The 11,166-nt window shown below is 42.0% G+C and overlaps 1 pseudogene; it reads left to right on the top strand.

Moving 5' to 3' along the window:
• Positions 1 to 3,902: 3,902 nt before the first annotated feature.
• Positions 3,903 to 11,166, top strand: LOC129829674 (indian hedgehog protein-like; annotated as a pseudogene).

Genomic DNA, 11,166 nt, shown 5'->3' with positions numbered 1-11,166 from the left:
TTTGTGATTAAATTGAATTTTGTTTTGTATGTATGTATTTTGGTAACTGTTGAGTTCTTATATCCTCTTAGATTTGAATCTCTCTCTCTCTTCTCTCTCTCCTAGACGCACCAGCATGCCTCTTCCTGACACTGATAACAGGTCAGGGTGAGAGACAGACACACCCCTCCCAACGGCCTCTGTCTAAGGAAGTGGATCCTGCAGATTGTCTATTCAGCTCTAAAAGACAAAGGCTTTTTAAAGATGTCAAACCAAGCATTGTTCATAAAACAGAACTACTGCTGCTTTACACTAACTACATTACAAACCCTGAAAGTTATATTACAGAAAGAACTCTTAACCTCACAGTACAGTTACGACTCCATTAAGTGCCAAAATCTGCCAATTGTGGACATGTGAGAGCAATATTTTCCTGCCAGTGTCACTAACAGCTTTAGACAAACCAGAAAAGTGACAGCGTGACATGATTGTAGTAAAACAGAAAAGTGACATGATTGCAGTTTACTTTGACCGTGAGCCAACCTTTATTTAACTAGGCAAGTCAGTTAAGAACAAATTATTATTTACAATGACGGCCTAGGAACGGTGGGTTAACTGCCTTGTTCAGGGGCAGAACGACAGATTTTTACCTTGTCAGCTCGGGGATTCGAATAAGCAACTTTTCGGTTACTGGCCCAACCACTAGGCTACCTGCCGCCCCTGCAATTGGCATTCTATTCCCTATATAGTGCACTATTTTTGACCTGGGCCTATAGGGCTCTGGTCAAAATTAGGGCACTAGATAGGGAACAGGGTTCCGTTTTGGGACGCAGACCCAGCCTTCCCAGGCAGGAAAGATCTCGTTTTCTGTGCTGTGGCTGTGCAGGAAACTCAGCCATTCACCCAGCCATATACTCCCATCCTGGACTGGGTGCTGGGGGAGTGATCGATCCTGTTAAGAGTCAGGAGGAGGGAGGGAGGGGTATAGGCTGCATCACCATCCCCCAAATAATAAGAATTACTTTATTTCCATCTTAAACACATAGACGTTAGATTCCTTCTTCTCTCTTTAATGTCTGATGAGATGAAATCTCTCTTTTCTTCTTTGTTGCCTGTCACATCCATTTCAAAAATAACAATATCAATATCACTGATTGTTTCGATTCATGTGAAAGGAGTTTCTTATTTTGATTGAGCTGGACCATGGCGTTCCCTACATTTGTCATTATGTACTATGATATATCTCATCTGAGTCTCTGCCCTCACGGCCCTGACACCCTTCCCTCCCTTCAAAATTGTCTCCTACCTTCCCACAACCCCCCCTCGCTTTTCCTCTTTGGCCTGTATCATCTCAGTATTCTCTCATGTCCATTTTGATTATTCAGAGAAATAACAATTTGACTATGTTCACTATTATGCTATGACTGTTTGACCTCTGGCTATGAATAGTGTTATTCCTGGTGTCTTCTCAGACTGATATAGATATATATATGGTTGAAACAACATTGGAATACCGAGAAAGAATGAGGGAGATGTGAGAGTGATGTATCAACATCTATGGGGTCACAATGTATCATAGGCTGAAGGGCTAAAGAGTTCTCCTAAAAGTGTGAATTGTTTTTAGAGGCAGCACAAGACTTTGTAGTACAGTAGTATTGTACGGCCAGTATATTGTATCCACTGGCAAACAGACAGTGTTCAGGAGATATGCAGGAAGCTAGAAGAATCGGATGACAAACGTTTACCTCTGACCTCTGTTTATTTAAGCCTCTATAAATGATAAGAAACATCAGACTCCTGGAGACACAGATTCTTAATTACCCCTTTCATTGTGACATAATATTTCCCCTTTTTATGACTCTCTCAAATCTCAGCTATTGTTCTGAGACGAATACACATAATATGTTGATAGAGCCAGAAGTGGCTGGCGGGGTGTTTCCAGCTAAGAGGTATTGGGTGCGCTGGGTTGATGAGGATCAGGGGGGGTAAGGGCCAAGGTGTCAACCTGGGTCTCCAGAAAACAAAGGAACGCAAAGTTGGAAGTCAGAGCGAGACAGTAGTGTGTGTGTGTGTGTGTGTGTGTGTGTGTGTGTGTGTGTGTGTGTGTGTGTGTGTGTGTGTGTGTGTGTGTGTGTGTGTGTGTGTGAGAGAGAGAGAGAGAGATAGGGCTGGAGTAGCTCTTTACTGAGCAGGAAGCTCTTACACAGCCTTTCTGTCATGGTCCCTCTTCACCTTTTATCTATTAATAAATGAATAACAGTAGTGGGGAATCCCTCCAAGTAGGAATGATCTGTGGACAAGGGCATACAAAGTTCAGAGGGATATCAGGATGTTTATTGGTGTAGGAACTCAATTCATTTCTAACCAACCTGTTAAATATGTAACAAAGTATATTTTATACATTTATACTTTTATACCTAAACCCTTTGGAATTACCTGGATTTCTGCATACATTGGTAATAAAATGTCATCTGATCTTCATCGTATCACAACAATAGACAAACACAGTCTGCTTAAACTAATAACACACAAACAATGATTCGTTTTCATGTGTTTTTTGAACACACTGTGTAAACATTCACAGTGCAGGGTGGAAAAAGTATGTGAACCCTTGGATTTAATAACTGCTTGACCCTCCTTTTGCAGCAATAACTTCAACCAAACGTTTTCTGTAGTTGTGGATCAGACCTGCACAATGGTTAGGAGGAATGATAGCAAGCTGTCTAGGCCGCAAAGCAGCCCCAAACCATGATGCTCCCTCCACCATACTTTACAGTTGGGATGAGGTTTTGATGTTGGTGTGCCTTTTTTTCACCACATAGGGTTGTGTGTTCCTTCCAAAAAACTCAACTTTTATTTTCATCTGTCCACAGAATATTTTGCCAGTAGCGCTGTGAAACATCCAGGTGATATTTTGCGAACTTCAGACGTGCAGTAATGTTTCTTTTGGACAGCAGTGGCTTCTTCCGTGTTGTCCTCCCATGAACACCATTCTTGTTCAGTGTTTTACGGATTGTAGACTCGTCAACAGAGATGTTAGCATGTTCCAGAGATTTCTGTAAGTCTTTAGTTGACACTCTAGATTCTTCTTAACCTCATTGAGCATTCTGCGCTGGGCTCTTGCAGTAATCTTTGCAGGACGGCCAGTCCTAGGGAGAGTAGTAACAGTGCTGAACTTTCTCCATTTATAGCCAATTTGTCTTAGAGTGGACTGATGAACATCAAGGCTTTTAGAGATACTTTTGTAACCCTTTCCAGCTTTATGCAATTCAACAATTCTTAATCTTAGGTCCTCTGAGATCTCTTTTGTTCGAGGCATGGTTCACATCAGGCAATGCTTCTTGTGAATAGCAAACTCAAATTTTTTGAGTGTTTTTAATAGGGCTGGGCAGCTCTAAACATCTTCAATCTCGTATCATCCAATTAGCTTTTGGAGAAGTCCTTAGCCTAGGGGTTCACATACTTTTTCAAACCTAGACTGTGAATGTTTAAATTATGTACTCAATATAGACAAGAAAAATACAATAGCTTGTGTGTTATTAGTTTAAGCACAATATGTTTGTCTATTGTTGTGACTTAGATGAAGATCAGATCGCATTTTATGACCAATTTATGCAGAAATCCAGGTAATTACAAAAGGTTCACATAATTTTTATTGCCGCTGTAAATCGTTCGTATCCCATGATTCTGTGTTAAATGAGTTGTCAAGTAGGTTAATAGTTCCCCTGGTCGACCTCTCCAAATGTGTGTGTGTGTAATAAGACTTAATGCGTAATCCGGTTATCTTCACCTCTGCCTCTTGGGAGGGAAAAAGACCGGTCACATCCTACTGTATAACAACATAAAGTCCGGCAATAACGTAAGTGGAGGCGTGCGCTGTCGCGGTGGGAGCGTGTATAGGAAGGAGGGCAATCTTGTCCAGACTCTAATAAGAACCCAATGGCTCGCGCACGGCGGGCAGGAGCGCGTCAACACGACACGAGGCACAAGTGGACGGATAAAACATCTCGAGGCGCATTGCTGGAGGCAGGAATGGGATGAGATTCTGAGAATGCGATCAGGAGAATTCGTAGAGGAGATATTTCACAGAGACGCAACAGTGAGGTAGGTGCGCGTCAGGTTTGCTGAACTGCCCGGTGACTGGAGAGAGAGGCGGTAGGTAGGTAGGCGACTGGAAGCTCGAGAAACACCTGCAAAGACTGATAAGGATGAGAACTATTTATTTTTCATTTATTGTGAACAGCATAAAGGATGATAAATCTTAAACATTCTGGAAAGGAAAATAGTTTTCAAGTGTCATAAATTATTAAGGGAGTAATCAAAACATTAAAATACATAAGCAAGAGGATTTAACAATACAGTAGAGATTAAAGTTCATTTTAAAGGGTCAACATGGATTTTTACAGAAGAACGCCGTCCCTGTACTTCCAGTGTGGATTTTGATCCATAATGGCCAACCTTGCTCTATAGAAACATTATAACTCCTTTACAACTCATGATCTGGAATGGACCACCACCAAGATTTGACCCCCATCATTCAAATGCATTTAAGTGCCCGAGACAGGGCTTGCTTAGTGGGCACAGTGGATCATTGAAGGTGTCCCCAATGAAGGTGTCCTCCTGGTGGGAAAGCCTGGCACGGCTTGGCCTGCTCGCTATCTTCACGTGGAGCTCCCTGGTCCAGGGGTGCGGGCCAGGCCCTGGGTACGGCAACCGCCCTAGGCCCAGGAAACTCATCCCCATGCCTTACAAGACCTCCTTCCCCAAACTTTCAGAGAACAACCTAGGTGCCAGTGGGAGGTCAGAGGGCAAGATCACACGTAACTCAGAACGCTTTAATGAGCTGGTGTGTAACTACAACACCGATATTATCTTCAAAGATGAGGAGAAAACCCTTGCTGACCGCTTCATGACCAAGGTAAGACTTGTTGACAGACTGGGTCAGACAGTGTTTGTAATGGCTAATCAAGTACAATTATCTCCAGGTTTCAGTTTGATTTTGTAGGACATTTACTGTGTGACAACGTCAAGATCCCATCGACCCACTTGGTGCCCTTTCCATTGACCTGTTTAAGTCACTGGTCACTCATGACAGTAATATAGTTACTATTAGACAGGCCAGTAGGTCCCTAGTATAATACCATAGGAGGATACTCTTTCAGTGCAGGGAAACGGGTTCTCTGTGCTAGCTCATAAGGGGAATCGCTCTGCTGGATGATTGATGAACTGCAGCAGGTAGTGGTATACATAGATTTTTTAAATTACTATTGTGACATTTTCAGGATTCATTTTCTCCAATCCAAAACTTCAACTTGATAAACTGATGTTAATTCATTAATCACTTTCCCTGCATTTCCTATTTTGTTACTTGATAAAAGGCAATCAAATAAATAGTGGGCTGGATAGTTACTCACAAGGTGCTAAACCATAGAGACTTCAGTAATGGACAGTTTACAGTCTCTGGTTGAACTATTTTGGTGTGAACTTCTTGTTTAAAATCAAATAATTCTGTCCCAGGTGTCTAATTTTCCGGATGTAATTCAGGATGTAATTTAATATGACTCTGGGAGAATGTGTTCCAACTTGTGGGGATCATGTCCTCTCAATCTTTAACCAAAGTCTTTGTTGCTTGGTAATAAAACGATTCCTCTGGTTCTACTGCTCTGTGTGTGCATACTAGGAGGGATTCGTAGGTGAGGCCAGGCAGGTAAACTTGCATTAGAGTCAGGTTTGCCACATGACTAGGATTGCAAAGTTCCAGGAACTTTCAATAAATTCCCTGGTCATTCAGGAATCCTGGTTGGAGGATTCCAGATTTCCTGCTTATTCCCTCCTGATTCCGGGAATCCTCCAAACGGATTTAGGGAAAATCAGGGAATTGATTGAAAGTTCCCAGGATTTTTAAACCCTACATATGACCATTCAAATATGATCAGGAATTGAGGAGTTACGACACAGGCCCAGCAGCACAGGAACACAGACCTCTCTCATATGTCACATCTGACCTCTTTAGAATACCAAGGAAGCCACAGTGTGATGTTAGCATTTTGAGTTGAGGCTGTGGAACAATAAACGTATTGTTATTTCTCTCAAATGGCTGGTATTCTCAACTTCTGATGTCAAGGGAGAATCGATCCATATACAAGAGGCATGGAATCTTGGACATGGGATATTTAAGACATACAGTAGGCCTACTGTAATCTTCAAACTAATTGTCAGATTATTAAAATTCACCATCATTAGTAACATCAAGACTATCCTTCACAATTGAGCATAACAACATTTCTTCTGTAAATGCAGGCTACTCATGTGGTGATGCTTGGAGTTCAGTCTGTGTTCTTTCTTTTTTTTGAAGGAGTGTACAGTATGTGATGGAAATCTGTGGTTGAGTGTGTGTATGCCCTTTTGATTCCCAGTCTGAGGACCAGTGTGTATATGCGTGCATGTACCAGTGTGTGTGTGTGTGTGTACAGTATGTGTGCATGTGCCCCTCTCTCTGGCCAGATGTGAAAGACGTTCTTTGTGTAGGGTTTGGACACTCCAAGGGGTCGCCTATACAAAATTCTCGCCTGCTGAAGTAATGGCACCGTCGGAAAAATCGACTATTGTAGTTCAATGACAATGAAACGCCTCTCTTCAATGGCATGGCGAGAAAAATGTAGGCAGTTTGTTTTGTATCCCTAGTTCTTTTCTCACTCTGGCTGAGTGCATGCCCATGCATTCCTCCCATCTGTATCTCTGCCCTCTCACTTAGCCTGGACCTGGCCTCTTAGCTGCTCTGCGTCTCTCTTGCCAAGTCTCTCTCTCTCTGAAATATGGTTAACAAACTCTGTTCCAACCACAGAGATGTATAGAGATTGCAACGTTGTATCTGTGCCATTGTGGCATCTGTGACATCATCCATTTTAACGTAGTACAATTTTCTTCTTCTTTTGATGTTTAAAAAAAGTGTCAAGCTAATATTGGTGACTTACCGCCCCGTGCAGTGCTGGAGTCTTTCAATGATCTCTATACATCTCTATGGTTCCAATTCCTTGGGAATTGGGACTTTCAGGAGGCAATGCTTAAGAGCCTCTTAAAAGTTTGCCTCAGTTTGATGGTCTGTACAGTTAACCTATTACCTGTAAGAGTGTTATGTTGTATTAACCAGAGTACAGAGATTTAGGCTCTGACACGACATATTGTAAACTGCTATTGTGTGATATTACATTTTACATTTACATTTTAGTCATTTAGCAGACACTCTTATCCATGGCGACTTACAGGAAAAATTATGGTTAAGTGCCTTGCTCAGACAGATTTTTCACCTAGTCGGCACAGTGACCTTTCAGCGACCTTTCAGTTACTGGCCCAACGCTCTTATCTGCTAGGCTACCTGCCGCTACCTACCTACCTACCTGTGACATTCAAACATAATACAGTATGTATCATTGCAGCCCAGTAGTGGGTGTATATCTGGTGTTCACATTTCTGATCAAATGTCTGAGAGGTGCCACTGACTCACTGAATGGCCTTAATTATTCCCTCACCCAGCAGAAAAGTCCAAGGAATGTTCTAGAATGGCTACAGTAGCTTTGTGTTCTTATGTTCTGATTGTTTGAGAAAGGTTGGAGAGGGTGGCAATGGCCTTTAGTAGCTCTGAATACAGACAATTTAAATCTGATGATGTCAATGGAGAGACAAATTAGCCTGGTTCCAGATCAGTTTTTGTTGCAAGGTGGCAAGATAGCAATAAATGTTGGGGGACCAGGCTAGAGACAAATAACCTAGCGAGGATAATAGGAGGAATACAGTTAGTTGCAGTAGTGTTGTGGTTTTAGGTATTGAGTTACAAGGGGTTGAATGAGACTGTGAGTGAATGAATATATGGTCATTGTGGGTGAGGTAGACAACAGGCTCATATATACTCTCTGTCTCAAGCGGTTCCTTTTCCCTCGTTAATGAATGATTAAAACAGTCTCTGGTACCTCCCCTCTCTCTAAGGGGGTTCATACACGTCAATAGTCCTGGAGTTGCTATCGACAGACCCGCCTATAATGCTGACAATACTTGCCAATTGCCTAATAATTCTCACGAGAATATGAGGGCTAATTTAATTGAGAGCAAATGAATGACTCTATTGGCATAGTAGATACATTATGACAGCATAGTTCAATTGAATGGTATCATATCATATTGTATGAATGAAATCTCTCCACCCCTCTCCATGTCCCTCAGCGATGTAAAGACTGCCTCAACAAACTAGCCATAGCGGTGATGAACCACTGGCCTGGGACGAAGCTGAGGGTGACAGAGGCCTGGGATGAGGACGGCCATCACCCCCCTGACTCTCTTCATTATGAGGGACGGGCTGTGGACATCACCACGTCAGACCGCATCCCAGACAAGTACGGCATGCTAGCCCAGCTGGCTGTGGAAGCTGGCTTCGACTTTGTGTACTATGAGTCCAAGTACCATGTGCACTGCTCTGTCAAAGCTGGTAAGTCAAGTGGATCTTAACTGGTATATTTAATACATGACAAATACATTATTTCCAGTGATTTGCCTTTGGATGTATTTTACATTTATTCCTGTCATTATTTTCATACATTCATGCATATCTTATGTCATATTATACCATATCAATGTTATTAACAAAATATAGTGTTTTAGTCATCTTACAGTAGGTCCTTCTCTATTTATTCCCCCCTCAGATCACTCTGTGGCGGTGGAGAAGGGGGGCTGTTTCCCAGGCTGGGCCCGGGTGACCTTGGCCGGAGGGGGACAGAAGACCCTGGCCTCCCTGGGGCCTGGAGACAGAGTGTTGGCCCTGTCTGGATCAGGACACATCGTCCTCAGCCGCGTCCTTCTATTCCTACACCAAGACCATGAGAGCAAGTCCACTTTCCTGGTCCTGGCCACAAAAGATGGCCGTCGCCTAGCCCTCACTCCCCACCACCTGGTCTTCCTCGCACCCCATCACAAACTCCACTACAGTGAGTACAAGGCTCAGTTTGCCAGTAGAGCCAAACCGGGGGACTATGTACTCGTCCATGGAGCGGACGGCCGAGTACAACCATCCAGGATCGCATCTGTATCGCAGGAGGAAGGGATGGGTGTATACGCACCCTTGACAGAACACGGCACTCTGTTTGTGGATGGGGTGCTGGCATCCAGCTATGCACTTATAGAGGACCATAGACTGGCACACTGGGCGTTTGGGCCTCTGAGACTGCTGCTGTCATTCACGCAGCTGGTTAGGGGGGGGGGCACACTGGGAGCGCAGGTCACAGAGGCAGAGAGAGAGCACATGAAGAAGCCCACTCACTGCAACACTCAACACATTTGTGTGAATCAGACACTCAGCAGCCCAGGCGTGTATGTGAATACAAACACTTCAGACAGACAAAGCAGTTGGGCTGCTGTACCCATAAACAGAGACATTGAGGGGGGACACTGTGACTCTGTGCGAAAAAAGGTTTTGAGTGTGCACTGGTATGCTAGGCTGCTACACAGGCTTGGACAGTTCTTTCTAGATCCAAAGACATTTCATCATTAGGTTAAAGGCACTATAGGTTCAACTCTGGTGCCTGTATACTACTGATAATTGCTACTGTACTGTTACATTTCCACAGTGTCCTACTGATAATTGCTACTGTACTGTTACATTTCCACAGTGTCCTATAGATAATTGCTACTGTACTGTTACATTTCCACAGTGTCCTACAGATAATTGCTACTGTAACATTTCCACAGTGTCCTACAGATAATTGCTACTGTTACATTTCCACAGTGTCCTACAGATAATTGCTACTGTACTGTTACATTTCCACAGTGTCCTATAGATAGGGGGTGGCAGGTAGCCTAGTGGTTAGGGAGTTGGGCCAGTAACCGAAAAGTTGCTAGATTGTATCCCCGAGCTGACAAGAATCTGCCGTTCTGCCACTGAACAAGGCAGTTAACCCACTGTTTCTAGGCCGTAATTGTAAATAAGAATTTGTTCTTTACTGACTTGCCTAGATAAATTAAGTTTAAATAAAAAAAATTGCTTCTGTTACACTTCCACGGTGTCCTACAGAGAATTGCTACTGTACTGTAACATTTCCAAAGTGTTCTATAGATAATTGCTATTGTACTGTACCAATTCCACAGTGTCCTATAGATAATTGCTATTGTACTGTACCAATTCCACAGTGTCCTACAGATAATTGCTATTGTACTGTTACATTTCCAAAGTGTTCTATAGATAATTGCTATTGTACTGTACCAATTCCACAGTGTCCTACAGATAATTGCTATTGTACTGTTACATTTCCACAGTGTCCTATAGATAATTGCTATTGTACTGTTACATTTCCACAGTGTCCTATAGATAATTTCTATTGTACTGTTACATTTCCACAGTGTCCAACAGATAATTGCTATTGTACTGTTACATTTCCAGTGTCCTATAGATAATTGCTATTGTACTGTTACATTTCCACAGTGTCCTACAGATAATTGCTATTGTACTGTTACATTTCCACAGTGTCCTACAGATAATTGCTATTGTACTGTTACATTTCCACAGTGTCCTACAGATAATTGCTATTGTACAGTTACATTTCCACTTATGCTCCTATTTTTTCTACTGCCCTGTCTTTTACTAAAATGTTCAACCTTATGTACCCCGAAAGAGTATATTTGCATTTTACTCACCGGTAATTGCATTGTAATGTATTTATGTATTAATATTGTATTTCCTCTTTTACTTTCAGTAAATGTGTTGATGGTTCGTTTGGGTGCATGTAGAATCGGACTATGTCTTCAAAGATAATGCGTTCTAGAAGGCTTTTATACAAGTTCATTCCTCAGAGAAATGGATGCCATAATAACGGAATCATCATGTGTATTGTCAAGAATCCATTGTACATGTGTATTGTCAAGAATCCATTGTACATGTGTATTGTCAAGAATCCATTGTATATGTATCTTATTTAGATAACATCTACAGTATAAGCCAACATAAAATGTGGGTTTCCTATATGCTTTATTATTCTAAAACAATGAGGAAATATGAGTATGTGCCAGAACAAATAAAAGCTTTATTTTTGTACCTTCTGAATCATAATATATAAATGTAGCAATTTATTGTAATTATTATAACTATGGCCTCATTTGTTATGTTGTCTTTTAAAAGTGTAATTAAACAAATAATAATGCATTATT

Source organism: Salvelinus fontinalis, chromosome 31 (assembly GCF_029448725.1).
Source record: "Salvelinus fontinalis isolate EN_2023a chromosome 31, ASM2944872v1, whole genome shotgun sequence".
Taxonomy (NCBI): domain Eukaryota; kingdom Metazoa; phylum Chordata; class Actinopteri; order Salmoniformes; family Salmonidae; genus Salvelinus; species Salvelinus fontinalis.
This window is presented reverse-complemented; position numbering and strand designations above follow the sequence as displayed.